We start from the raw sequence: 15,290 nt of genomic DNA on the forward strand, positions 1-15,290 counted from the left end.
TTGTATTCATCCCCTGGTATAACCAATTTATAAAGCTCAGTGTAATATTGCCGAAAGGCATCATTTATTTCTGATTATATGTAACTCCATTGGCATCCTTCAGTGTTGCATTTATTGCCCTTTCTGACTCTTCTGCCTTTAATTGCCAGGCCAACATCTTGTGAGCCCATTCCAGCAGTCTGTCTAGTCTTAAGTATTGTATTTCCCACTCTGAATGTTTGTTTTCCATTATTCTATATTTATTCTGTTCACCTGTTCTTTGATATTCTTTTTATAGTTCCAATATATTTCCAAATTATTTAATTCTGCATTATATTCCCTCTTCACATTTTTAGTAAATGAGATAATCTGCCCTCTCAAAAAGGCCTTCATCAGATTTCATATTAAAAAGCAGTTATCTGTTGATCCCAAATTTGTTTGACAAAATATTTTTATTTGCCATCTAATAAATTGCTTAAAATCCTCCCATCTTAACATTATGGGGTACAAACACCATCTATAAGCTCCTTCCCGTTTCTCCACTATTGAAATGGTCAGCACAAGCGGTGAGTGATCAAAAAGTAACCTCGATAAGTATTCTGACTTCATCACCCTATCTTTTAGTCCAGCCAATAGTAAAAATAAATCGATTCTTGTATGTGAATCGTATCCTTGAGTAGAAAGAGTATTCTCTCTCTGTTGGATTAAGCTGCCTCCAAATATCAATCAAATGGAGGGTTATGGATATGAGGAAGGGAAGTATTAAGATTGTTGTAGAGTAGGTTTACGTAGGTCAGCACAACATTAAGGGCTAAAGAGCCTGTACTATGCTGTAATATTGTATATTCTACATTCTAAAACTGAGGGAGTGCTGTTCTACTGAAGGTTCTGTCTTGTGTGATGTTGAAGTTCCATTTGTCAGATGCACAAATGTAAAAGATCCCTGTAATATTACCGTAGTGCTATCGATCAACCACACTAGACTGAGATTTGTGATTAATAGGCTTTAATCACCATAATATATCAGCACATCTCACATGTTGCTGGCCCAGTTCCAAGGCAGGTACTGAGGGAGAAGTTTGGGCATCATGGCCTTTTAAAACAGTCTGGCAAGGTGAAGTGAATCAATATCCATTGCAGGACTGCCTGTCTGGTGGTCATGTCTGTTGTGCCCATCGCAGGACTTGCTGGCTCCTCTGTGGTGGTTTACACGACAGGCCATGGGTGAGGTGGAGTTAATAGGACTGTGGGGTTGCTCGGTCTAGGGTTGGGGTGGGCCGCCAGGCACAATTAGTGTGGCTGGCTGGCCTGTTACACAAGGGGATGCTGATTGGTTTGTTGAGGTGTCCCTTGCATGTGCCAGGTCTCAGATAGAAACTATGTCCTGTTGCCCATCCTAGTACTCCACATAAGCGTACTGGGAGTTTGTGTGGAGGAGGTCAGTCTTGTGGCTCCTGGTATGCCTCTGGAGCAGGATAGGCCCAGGGGTCATCAGCCAGGATGGCAATGTGGTTCCCGATGCCAACTTCCTGGGGAAGGAAAAGAGCCTTTCATGTGGTGTCACATTGGTAGCAGTACAGAGGAGGGACCTGGTAGCGTGGAGCACCTCAGGGAGGACTTCTTGCCACTGGGAGATGGGCAGGCCTTTTGACCTGAGATCTAGGAGGATTGCCTTCCAGACAGTGGTGTTCTCCCTTTCTATATGGCTGTTCCCTCAAGGGTTATAGCTCGTAGTCCTGCTCATAGCTATGCCCTTGGCCAGCAGATACTGGTGCAGCTCCTCACATAAACGAGGATCCACAGTCATTTTGCATATAGCAGGGATATCCGAGCAGAGTGAATATGCTGCGTGGTGACTTTATGGCTGTGGTTGTGGTCATATCAGGGCAGGGGATGGCAAAAGGGAAGTGGAAGCATTCATCAACAATGTTGAGGAAGTATACTTTCCGGTTGGTGGTGGGGAGTGGGCCCTTGAAGTCCATACTCAGGCATTCAAAAGGATTGGTGGCTTTAATCAGGTGAGTTTTGTCTGGCTGGTAGAATTGGGGTTTAATTCTGCCCATCGCATTAATCTGGGTCAGTTCCCTGATATCAAGTGGAAGAGCCTGTTGTGGAGGGCTTGGAAGCAGTCCAACTGCATGTTGGTGCATGTCCCTCAGGAGAGGGCATTAGGAGGCTCATTGATCTTCCCAGGCTGGTACAAGATTTCATAGTTGTAGATGGATAGCTCAATTCTCCACCTTAGGATCTTGTCATTCTTAATTTTTTATTGAACATAAAGGCGACTGCACGTTGGTCAGTCAGCAGGGTGAATGGTTTGCCAGCCAGATAGTGCCTCCAGTGACACACAGCTTCTATGTCCTGGGCCTCCTGTTCAATGGCTGAGTGCCAGAGTGTGAGGCCTTGGAGGGTCCGGGAAAAAAATGCCACAAGCCTCCCGCCTGGTTGAGCAAGACAGCCAGGGCAAAGTCAAACACATCACTCTCAACCTGGAAAGGGATGGATTCAATCCACAGCTTGCGTCGTCACCTTGTCAACGTCGCCCTTGATGTGTGTGAATGTCGCTTAGGCCTCTGTTGATGGGAGAAAAGTGGTTGTTTTCACCAGGGAGCAGGGTTTGTCTGCATAATTAGGGATCCACTGGGTGTAGAACCCCAAGCACCTTTTCAGGGCCTTGAGATTGTGACGCAATGGGAGCTCCAACAGGGGGCTCATACGGTCAGGGTCAGGCTCAATGATGCCAATCTAGACCATGCAACCATGAAGTATGAACATGCACTCCTTTTGGTTGCATGTGAGGTTGAGACTTTTGGCTGTCTGGAGAAATTTCTGTACGTTAGCATTATGATCCCGCTGGTCATGGCCTCAGAGTCATGTTGTCCAGATAGGGAAATGTGTGGTCTTTAGTCCGAAGTCGTCCACTATCTGGTCCATCTCCATCTACCAGAAGGGGACCCGGAGGAGGTGGTAGAGGCGGTCCGTGCCTTCTGGGCAGATCAAGAGTTGGTAAGCTGATTTGAGATCGATGGTTGAGAAGACCCAGTACTGGGTGATCTTGTTCACCATGTTGGTAATGTGGGCGATGGGGTAGGCATCCAGCTGGGTAAATCAGTTTATGGTATGACTATACTCAATGACCAGGTGATGTTTCCCTCCGCTCTTAACTACTACCACCTGTTCCCTCTAGGGGCTGGTGCTGGGTTCTATGATCCCTTCAGCAAGAATTCGTATAACTTCTGCTTTGATGAAGGCTCTGTCCCCAGGGTTGTATTGCCTGCTCTTGATAGTGACAGGCTTAAAGTTGGGGGGGGGGGGGGGAGTTCTCAAACAGAGCCAGCAGTGGGACCTGAGGGGTGGACAAACTGCAGGCTGTGTTCGGAGGGGAGTTTAAAAATTAGTAGTTGCGGACCATGGTGGGGAGGCCCGTCAGACTGCATTTGGATGCTCTTCAGCTGGCACTGGAAGACCAGTCCCAATATGACTGGCGTGCAGAGTTGTAGCATGATAAAGTGCTTAAGATTCTTGTACTCAGGGCCACGCATGGTCAATGTCACGATACACTTGCCATGGATCTTGGCCAAGTGGATTTGGAGGCCAGGATGACTTTACACTTTGCCAGAGTTACTGCGAGGGAGAAACATTGTACTGTGCCTGAGTGAATGAAGCTCTCTGTGCTCCCAGTATTGAATAGGCAGTTTGTAGCGTGATCATTTACCTCGATGTCCATCATGGCCCTGGCTAGTTAACACAGGCTGTCCTAGTTCAAGGTAATTGAGACCAATGTCTGGTAATTGTCTGAATCGCTGTTGTAGTACTGGTTCGGGGGTGTCCCCCCCCCCCAAAATGGCTGCCCCCACAAGTGCTCCTTACCGCCGCAAATGATGCCATCCTGGTTTGCCATTCCCATGTTCACACCAAACTCTCCCTTCTGAACACAACCTGCAGTTTGTCCACCCCTCGGCTCCCACTGCCAGCTCTATTCGAGAACCTCCCCCCGCCCCCCTCCCGACTTTAAGCCTGTCACTACCAAGAGGAACAACTGGAAATGGCGCCAGAAGTGACATGGTCCAGGATGGTGGCGGCTGCCAGCTGCATGCAGCAGATCTGAAGTAAGATTGTGATCTACATACCTTCCTGTTGAGTCCCTTCTTGCCGCAGGCAGAACGTGTAGCGTTTTGGACTGGGCAGCTCTTACAGAGATGTTTCTTGTGGCTGCAGAAGTAGCACTTCGGGTGCTCGATGGTGGTGACCTGGGACCCTGTGTCCCAAGATGGTGGTGCCCATGCTCCCCACTTGGCAGCCACATTTCCAGAGAAAACCTCTGCATTCAGCTGTACTGTCTCGAGCACTTTTGCCAGGTCAATGACTTCTTTCAGGCTTCAATCATCCTTTTCAAGAAGTCTGTCTGATCTGATCTGACTTGAATCCAGCCACACATGCATCATGTATCAGTTCCTCTAAGTGAACAGCAGCAGAGTCATCTCTGCAGCTGCAGGCTCCCCCCAACTCCCACAGGACCCACATGTATTCATCCACTGACTCACCAGGTGCTTGTCTACGACTGCCCAGAAGGTACCTGGCATAGATGGCATTCATCGGGGTCCGATACTGTCTCTGCAGGAGCTCCATTGCAGCCAAGTATTGCAGTTCCTTATCAGCTGAAAAATGTGGTGGCCAACCTGAGCGAAGCGTAAATCTTATTTAACTACCTCACTCTCCATGTTGTTGCATCTCATGAAAGCGCTGAGGCACTGCAGCCATTGAATGAATTTCATGGAGGCCTCTGGATCTTTAGGGTCGGTGTCCAGTTTATCTCCCCATATTGCCTTGTGCATGGCACAAAATTTATGGTGATTAAATTGTAGTTCTATCGATCAACCACATTAGACAGAGAGTTGTGATTAATTGGCTTTAATCCCCATAAGACATCAGCACATCTCACATGTTGCTGGCCCGGTTCCAAGGCAGGTACTGAGGGAGGACTTTGGGTGTTACAGCCTTTATGGGGATTCTGAGGGGAGAAGTCGCAAGTGCAGGGGGAAGACGAGCCCATACAGTACATTCATACAGATAGTGCTAATAGCTATACAGTGGTTCCACCACATTCACAGTTATTCTTAATTGCCAATGAGCTTAATTGCTAATAATCATATTTAGTTGATCCTGCTCCTCACATTACCTGACCTCTCTTGCTCCAATCAGCTTCTAGATGCTGCCTTGTGCCTTTCTTTTAAATTTTAACTGCTGCTAGTTTCAGACTGTAACTATACAATTAAGTTAAGTAAAGCTTGGAAGGTAGCCACCAAGTTTTTCATTCTCACAACAATTTACACCAACTTAATTGACAAGCGTGGAGATGGCAATGAGGCCCAAGTACTTAGACAGCTGCCAAGGAGTGGCAACACTGGCGTATGATTTTCATGAACTACTTCGACAATTATGGGTACAAGATACCAAACAAGTACAGAACACCATTAGGCTGTGTGAGTTGCAACGTTTTCTAATACATAGAAGGATACGAACATTTTGACTCATCTATCTCTAATTTGTATAGTTTAAATGTGAAGACTCTCAAACATGTTTTTGCCAGACATTTACTGGCTACCAGGCAGCAAAAGCCAAGAGAATCATTAAATGATTTCTTCAGGGAGTTAGAAAAGTTACAGAAACTATGAATAGTACAGAGCAGTGTGGAAACAAGACAGTGCGTGACATGCTCATTGCCTCACCTGCAATAGGACAGTGTCTCTTAGAAAGCGACTGGACTTGCAGACTGTTTATAACCAAGCTACTGCGTTAAGACGGAGCTCAACGCAATAATGATGCATACAGATGCAGTAATGAATCCTGAACCATCACATGTACTGCAGGTATGTGAGAAGGATTCTTTAGCAGGGCTGCCTGATATCCTTCCAGTTGCTCTTGAGAAACCAGCTGTGGCTGCCATTTGTAATATAAAACTGAATTTTTTTATTCTGTGGTTTCTCTTCACATTCACGGGATAAATATCCAACACGAGGCTACTTGTAATAAATGTGCCAAGAAGGGACATGATGCCTGGGTGTGCAAATCCAAGGCCTCACCAAATCAGTGGCAACAATGGTCAATTCTCAGGTACTGGCTAGACTTACTAATGTGCCACAAAGACTCGCTCAAGCCGCAACCTTTGCGTCTCTGAATGGTAAAAGGTTAAGTGCTCTGTTGGATTCATGCCGCACTGATGTTACATTAGTGAGAAAGTCATGCGGGAACTAAAACTAAAAGTTCACCCATCCAGTAAAGACATTACACTATTGGCTCAGAAAACTAGTTCCCAAGGATTTGTTGGATTTTTTTTCACAACTTTATTTATTTGTTCAACAAGGTTATTACATACAGTAGAAAAACTACATATTGTGAACAATTTTTAAAAAAATTATATAAAAAAGAAAAAGAACAACCCCCCCCTCTCAGCCAGCTCTCTTTAGAAGAGCCAAAAAGAAAGAAAACTAAAATATATTTACTAAAATCTAATCAAAGTAAATTTAAATGTAAATATTCTGAATATAAAGACCACATTAAGAAAAAAAGAATTATCATGTAAAACATACGTAATTTTTTCCATTACCAAACAAGTTTTCATCTCATTAAGCCATCTATTAATATCAATCACATTAGCATTTTTCCATGTACTTGCTACAGATAAAGCTAAATATGCAAAAGCAATCTGAAATTTATCTAATCCCAAATCTTTCAAAGGCTTCATCTCACCCAACAAAAATATTGTCGGGTCTAAAAGTATTTTAATCTTCTGCAAATGTTCCAAAAACAATTGCTTTCCAAAAAGATTGTATATGTACACATAACCAAACAGCATGAAAAAAAGTTCCAACTGAATTACCACATCTAAAACAAGTGTCTGATTCACTAAAACCATTTTGTTTTAAACTTTTCAGGTGTTAAATACAATTGATGTAAAAAATAGTAATAAACCATTGCATAATGAACATTTATCAATCTAGTAACACTATTATGACAAATATCTAACCAGTCTTCCTCAGAAAAAATAAAATTAATATCCTTTTCCCATTTTATCTTCGATCTATCCCATCCCTTTTTTTCCATGCTCTCCTGTAATATTTGGTACATCAATGAAATATATCCCTTCTTTGGTACAATCACAAGATTCAAATTTAGTCAATTTAGGTAAAGTCATATCTCTACCAAATATCTGTTTTACTAAAGATCAAAGTTGATAATAAATGAATAAAGAATTCTCATTAATACCAAAATCTTCCCTCATTTGATTAAAGGATAAAAATTTAGCTTCTTTAAAACCATTCCCCAGATTTTTTATACCTTTCCAAGGATATGTTGTTGTTGACCTAACTCTTAGTCTTAAGCTGCCACACAACTTGGTCTATTGAAAGGCCTATGTTCTGATTTAATACTTGGCATTAGCATTCGAGTGTGAAATTTTATACTTATCAACAAGCTGTAAACCTATTGCTGCCAAATCAAGATGTTTCAGCAAAGATGATCAGGACTTCATTGCAGAGGTAATTTACCAACTACTTTCAGAAAGCATAATTGAGATGTGCATATCACCCAAGTGGTAGTAGTGAAGGATCCTACCCACCGACACAAGTGATTGTGTGTGGATTATTCACAGACAATCAATCATACACGGAATTGGATGCTTACCCCTTGCCAAGAATTGACGAAATGGTGAATGAACTTGCAAATTATAGTGTGCTCTTTGACCTGAAAAGGACCTACCACCAAGTGTCACTGAAGGAGTCAGATAAGAAGTATACGGCTTTTGAAGCCAATGGACGTTTATACCAATTTTGTAGGATTCCATTTGGAGTCACAAATGGGGTAGCCGCCTTCCAGCAGCAATGGACAAGTGAATTAGAGAATAAAAAACTGCAAGGTATTATGCCAAATGGATACATGGGTTTTCTAACAGGATTCAACCGATGGTAAATACAGAGAAGTTTTCAATGGAGGAAAAGGCCCTGAACACCTTTAACTTACTAAAGAGAGAGTTGGAGAAGCCACCCTGCACTCAGTGGATGAAAACTTACCCTTTGAGGTAGAATGTGATGACGCATCTGATGTGGCTTTTCCTGCTGTCCTTAACCAAGGAGGATGGCCTGCTACATTCGTGTCATCGACACTGCAAGGAAGTGAATTGCACAACCACATTGTAGAGAAAGAAGCAACTGCCATCATTGAGGCAGTGTGCAAATGGAGCCACTACCTGACACAACGTCACTTTAGCTTGGTCATTGATCAGAGGTCAGTGGTCTTTATGTTTGAAAGTAAAAAGCGTACAAAGATAAAGAACGCAAAGATTCAAGAATGGAAACCGGAACTTGCAGCATTTAGTTGCACAATCATGTACTGCCTGAGAAAGAGAATGTGGTCCCTGATGCATTTTGCTGGGCGTACACATGTTCAGTCTTTGCTACCTCAACACACGCTGACATTCACAATAGACTTTGTCATTCAGGAATAATTCAGTTGCTGCATTTTGTTAGAGCAAAGAATGTCCCCTTTTCTACAGAAGATGCCAAGACTTGTGCTTCATGCAGGATCTGTGCTGAACTAAAGCCTCAGTTCTACCACCCACCAGGAGGTAGACTCTTAACAAAGCAACAAAACCTATGGAACAGCTTAGTATTGATTTCAAGAGACCCTTGCCTATAGCTTCACGTAACCCATATCTACTTACAGTAGTTGAAGAATACTCGCATTTCCCCTTTGCCTTTCCGTGTCCCTATAAGCATACTACAAGTGATCAGATGCCGGAATCTGCTTTTTAACTCATGTGGAATGCCAAATTACATACACTCTGATCAAGGCACCACCTTCATGTCTAAAGATCTGAAAGATTACCTCTCCCAGAAGGGGATCGCCATGAGTCATACTACCCCATACCACCCATTTGGGAATGGATAGGTATAGAGGTTCAACGCCATCATATGGAAGGCAATCCATTTGGCCATAAGATCACATAACCTGCCTGAGAATTATTGGGAATTGGTGCTTCCTGAGGTACTACACTCCCAAAGATCACGGTTGTGTACAGCAACAAATACAACATCCCAAGAATGTTTTTTTGCATTCCAACACCACCCATCTCATAGAAATTCACTACCTTCCTGACTAATGACCCCTGGACCCATACTACTCAAAAGGTTTATGATGAGTAACGAGATCGAACCACTTTGTAGATCAAGTTGAACTCCTTGACAGTAATCCAACATATTGCAAACATCAGGTACTCAGATGGACGGGAGTCTACGATGTCTGTTCATGACTTGGCATCTCGTCTAGAAGCCCAGACATGCCCCGCATCTCTTATTGTGGAACAAGATAAAAATAAATCTGGTGGTACAAATACTGGAGGAGGTGGAAGAAATGACATGCCATAGTGTGGAGGATGATGAAACAGTAGCTCCACAAGAACTAAGGAGATCCAGTCGATATGGATGGGAGTAGTCCCGGAAAGTGTTGCTTGATACTGCAAGTGTTATTGTTTTAGTAGGTACGAATGTAATATTACAAAGTTATTCTTGATTGTTAATGAGCTTGCATTTCATATTTAGTTGATCCTGGCTGCTGATCTTCTCACGTCACCTGACCTCTTTTGCTCCAATCAGCTTCTAGCTGTTGCCTTGCACCTTTCTTTTAAATTATTTCGACTCTATACTAATTGAGCAAATTTTGGAAGGCAGCCACCAAGTTTTTCATTCTCGCAACAATCCCAAAGCACAGTTTAAAACAAAGAAAGCTCCCTGTCTCCCTAATGAATGGGCCTCCTGCACAGCTAATGATGAGGTGAGGTGAACCTACACAAGGCAGCAGGACCAGACAGCATCCTGGTCGGGTACTGAAGGACTGCATAGACCAATTGACGGAGGTCTTCACAGACATCTTCATCACCTCACTGCAGCAGTCCATCATTCCTGCAAGGTTCAAAACAGCCAGCACCTTCCCGGTACCCAAGAGGGCAACAATAACAGGCCTCAATGACTATCACTCTATGACACTGACCTCCACCATTATGAAATGCTTCGAGCATCCGGTGGTGGAACAAATCAAAGCAGATCTTCCAGGGATGCTGGACCCATTTCAATTCACCTATGGAAGAAACTATTCCACAGTCAATGTGAAAGCCTCGTCACTTCTCTGTCCTGGCCCACCTGGAGGACAACACCTCATATACCAAGCTGCTGTTCATTGACTAGCTCAACATTTAATATGATCATACCCCAGAGGCCGGTGGAGAAACTGTCCTCACTGGGACTCAACACCCTTCTCTGTAACTGGATCCTGGACATCCTAACAGAAAGACCACAGTCTGTCAGAGTCAGTAGCAGAATGTCGAGCACTGTTAAGCTAAACACTGGCATACCTCAGGGCTGTGTGCTCTGCCAGCTCCTGTTCACGCTACTAACCTACAACTGCTCACCAGGTCCACCTCCAACAGTGTCATCAAGTTTGCTGTAGTTGGTCTCATCTGCAAAAAGGATGTCACACTAAAGAGGTGGAAAAATGGTGCGAGAGTAACAACCTGAGTCTCAACGTGGACAAGATGAAGGAGATGATCATGGACTTCAGGAGGACCAGGACAGACCATCCTCCACTACACATCAACAACTCTGTAGTAGAGAGAGTAGAGCACTACATTCCTTGGGTTCATTTAACTAGTGACCTATCATGGACACTGAACATCTCCACACTTATCAGCAAGGCACAACAGTGACTGCACTTCCTGAGAAGACTGAAGCAGGCAAGGCTACCGGCCACCATTATTTCAACCTTCTACAGGAGCTCTATTGAGAGCGTTGTGACCGGTAGCATCACAGTGTGGTACAGTTGCTGCAGAGAAATGGATCGGAGGTCAATCCACAGGATCAAGAGTGGCAGAGAGGATCGCTAGAGTCTCCATCCCCACCCCCATCCCCACATTTTGGCGTGACTACAGGGATCATTGTCTGAAAAGGGTGCGCAGAATCATTGAGGACCCCTTCCACCCTGCACACAGCATCTTCCAGCTTCTCCCATTGGGGAAGAGATACAGGAGGATCAGAACCAGCACCACCAGGATGGGGAATAGCTTCTTCCCACAGGCAATGAGATGCTCACACTAACCATCAGAGACTCTCATATGTACAAAACTTTATTTATTTATACTGGGGTGTGTGTGTGTGTGTGTTTTGTGTGTGTGTGTTTGTGTGTGTTTTGTGTGTGTGTGTGTGTGTGTGTGTGTGTCTCTGCATATGTGATATGTCTGGTTGTGTGTCTGCCTGTTTTGCACCGAGAACCAGAGAACACTGTTTTGTCTGGTTGTACTTGTACAATCAGATGATAAAAGATTTGAGAAGCTGTCATTCAGTGTTCAGTCCACTGTTACGGGTCATAGATCATTTATAAAAATGTTTTTAAAAGAGATAAGATTGTGGGGGTTTAATTTAGGTCACTTCACAAACAGATACTTACACTTCACATCACACTTAAAATGCAAGAGCTTTGCTGAAGCCAGACATGGAGGCACCAATGGTTGTGCAAAAAAACAATGGAACTGCTTTGGAAGGATGCTGTAAAAAAGAATTCACAGTTACCTATAAACCTCAGGAAATTAATGACCAGTTTTATTCATTGTATAAAAAATTAGATACTTCTGAGGGGAAACAGGATAATGGTTCTATTGATTCTTATTTATCTAAGTTAACGTTACCAGCATTAGAAGTGGAGGATGTTATGGATCTGGAAGCTCCGTTTACAGAATTAGAGATTAAGTCGGCTATGTTGGAAATGCCCAATGGGAAGTCACCAGGTGACGATGGATTTTTGGTGGAATTTTACAAAACTTTTTATGAAGTTTTATACCTCCTTCTTCGGTGTTTGAGGAGGTATTACAACAAGTGACTGAACACCATGAGTTACCAGAATCTTGCTCTAGTACTTTAATTACTGTAATCCCAAAAAAAGATAGAGACCCGTTGAAAGTGTCTTCGTATAGACCTATTTCTTTATTGAATGTTGATTATAAAATTATAGCAAAAGTATTAGCAAATCGACTTGCTAAGTATTTACATAAATTGATACATGTTGATCAAACAGGTTTTATTAAAAATAGAAATGCTTCAGATAATATTCTTCGATTTATTAGTTTGGTCAATGCATATCGACAGCAGCCCACGCTTGACGTGGAAAAAGCCTTTGATAGGGTCGAATGGGATTTTTTAAATTTAAAGTATTGGAGAAGTTTAAATTTGGCCCTTTTCTTATTGGTTGGGTTAAAGCTTTATATACAAACTCGACTGCTAGGAAGGTGACAAATGGTCAAGTTTCATCATCGTTTAAATTGACGTGTTCAACTCGATAAGGTTATCCATTGTCACTAGCTCTGTTTGCATTGGCTATTGAACTGTTAGCTCAAACAATAAGGCAGAATGAACAGATAAGAGGGATGAGAGTTATGGATGAAGAGTATAAGATCAATTTATTTGCAGATGATGTTTTGATATATTTAACAAACCCAGAACAATCATTGCCACATTTGCGGGAATGTTTATTACAATATACATTATCTGGATATAAAGTTAACTGGGACAAGAGTGAAATTTTGCCAGTTGGAGAAGGAGATTATTCAGAGTATAAAAATATTATAAAACTGAAATGGTCTGATAAAATTAAATATTTAAGAATAATTGTAAATACTGAGTATCAATCTTTATACAAGTTAAATTATGTTCCATTATTAAAAAAGATTAAAGCAGATTTAATTAAGTGGAAAGATCTTCCGTTAACTTTAATTGGTCGAGTTAACTGCATTAAGAAGAATATTTTTCCTCGTATTCAATATTTATTTCAATCAATACAGGGTTCTCTTTCAAAGAGTTTCTTTCAGGATTTAAATAAAGTTACGAGAGAATTTTTATGGAAAGGTAAACTTACTTGGAAGTATGCGTTAGGTGGACTTCAATTACCTCATTTTCAAAATTATTATGAAGCAGCCCAGTTGAAATTTATTAGTAAACTGATGGAGTTGGATCAGCCCCCGAGTTGGGCTAAAGTTGAGATGGCTTGTATTTCTGAAGTCGAGGTGTATCATTTATATTTTGATGGAATGTAAATTTGTTGAGGGAATATAATATGCCAATATGAAAACATCTATTAAAACTATGGATTAAAAAAGTAAGATTTTAGGATCAAAAGGTAAATTGTCAATTTTAACTCCATTGATCCCAGCCACCGTCTTGTCGGTGCACGCATAATCTCTACACAGTAACCTCAGTGTCTGGAGGTAGGCTCTGCAGGACTCACCAGACTGCTGCCTCCTGGTCGCTAGCATGTGCCTGGCATAGACCTTATTCACAGGCCGCTCATAGAGTCCCCTCACCGCGTTCATGGCAGTTGTGTAGGTCATGTCCTGGATGTTTTCATAGACCCTCGTGGACACCATGCACATCAGGACTAGTAGCTTATCCATGTCTTCCTCCATAATGAGGTCTAATAGCTGCAGGTATGCCTCGAAGCACCTCACCCAGTGCCTAAAGTCACTCTGGGCAGTAGCTGACTACAGGTTGACGCTGAGGCATTCTGGTCGCAGCATTCACTCCATCCGTTGAAATTTTGCTAATAAAATTGTAGCACGTCGAATGACTCAAAGATTTGTTGACTCAAACCAAGGCTTTTATTAGCAAAAGACTGGAGCGTATTACATCGAGGTCGACCAGTCCAGACTGAGCTGGTCTGGTTAAGAGCAGCCCTTTATGACCTGCCAGTAGGCATGGCTACAGCTCTCAGCCAATCACTACTACTATATGTAAATATATACAAATATATACATTGGTGATAGAATCCTGTACTATCACAATATTAAATTCTGTGCACAGTACAAGAATTGCCTGATACCTGTGAACTTAGAGAAATGAGAAGTGAATGAACTTCCCTGAACATATACACATGCACTTAGGATTAGAAGGGGGGTTAAGTTACGTTAAGTTAATCGTAATAAATTAAAGTTTGATCCTGTTTTTGTTATAGAAAATTAAAAGCAACTTTTGTTTAAGTAACCGTTTGTCTTGGTAAATTTCTATTGCTGCTGGGTTTTGGGGTCCTCTGGGTTCGTAACAACTATTTAGCCTTCACTCAACATTAAAGAAAATTATATCATCTGATTGTTTGTACGTCACCATTTATTGGAGTATGTGTGCAAATTACCTTCCACGTTTCCTGTACTGTAATACAAAATTTAATTAAATGGTTGCAAGCATTTTGGAATGTTTTGAAGAAAGATGTAAGGCGCTGTATAAATTAGTTTTCCCATTACTGACGAAGAGTTCTTAAACTTGCTCTTCAAGTGCTAAACATCGGTTACCCTTTCCTCCCTAAGAATGCTGTACATTGGTGTCTTGCTTTTTTTGTCATCTTCCATGATTCCCTTGTGCACTCATCCTTCCCCACCTCTCACCTCCACACACCTTCCCCTTCTCCCCTCCCTTCCCCCTTATCTGCCCAGCCATCCCTCCTCCCCCTCATTGCTGCTGTTCCCTCCCTCGCCTCATCCACCTATCATCTCCTGCCTTTGCCACCACCCTTTCCCCGCCCCCCCCCCCCCACCTTTAGTTCAGACGCCTGTCGGCATTTTCTCATACCTCGATGAAGGGCTCAAGCCCGAAACCCACCCACCCAGAGATTGGAGGAACAACACCTTACTTGCTCTCTGGACACACTCCAACCAGGTGGCATTATCGTTGACTTTATTGCTTGCTACTGAACTTACTTGCCTTCTCTTTCCCCTCCCCCTATCCTGTCTTTCCAATTCTTCCACCCACCCTTCCTCTCCCTCCATGGCTGCAGTCCTCTCCCTCCATGGCTGCAGTCCTCTCCCTCCATGGCTGCAGTCCTCTCCCTCCATGGCTGCAGTCCTCTCCCTCCATGGCTGCAGTCCTCTCCCTCCATGGCTGCAGTCCTCTCCCTCCATGGCTGCAGTCCTCTCCCTCCATGGCTGCAGTCCTCTCCCTCCATGGCTGCAGTCCTCTCCCTCCATGGCTGCAGTCCTCTCCCTCCATGGCTGCAGTCCTCTCCCTCCATGGCTGCAGTCCTCTCCCTCCATGGCTGCAGTCCTCTCCCTCCATGGCTGCAGTCCTCTCCCTCCATGGCTGCAGTCCTCTCCCTCCATGGCTGCAGTCCTCTCCCTCCATGGCTGCAGTCCTCTCCCTCCATGGCTGCAGTCCTCTCCCTCCATGGCTGCAGTCCTCTCCCTCCATGGCTGCAGTCCTCTCCCTCCATGGCTGCAGTCCTCTCCC

The sequence above is a fragment of the Narcine bancroftii genome, chromosome 4, assembly GCF_036971445.1.
Source record: "Narcine bancroftii isolate sNarBan1 chromosome 4, sNarBan1.hap1, whole genome shotgun sequence".
Classification (NCBI taxonomy): domain Eukaryota; kingdom Metazoa; phylum Chordata; class Chondrichthyes; order Torpediniformes; family Narcinidae; genus Narcine; species Narcine bancroftii.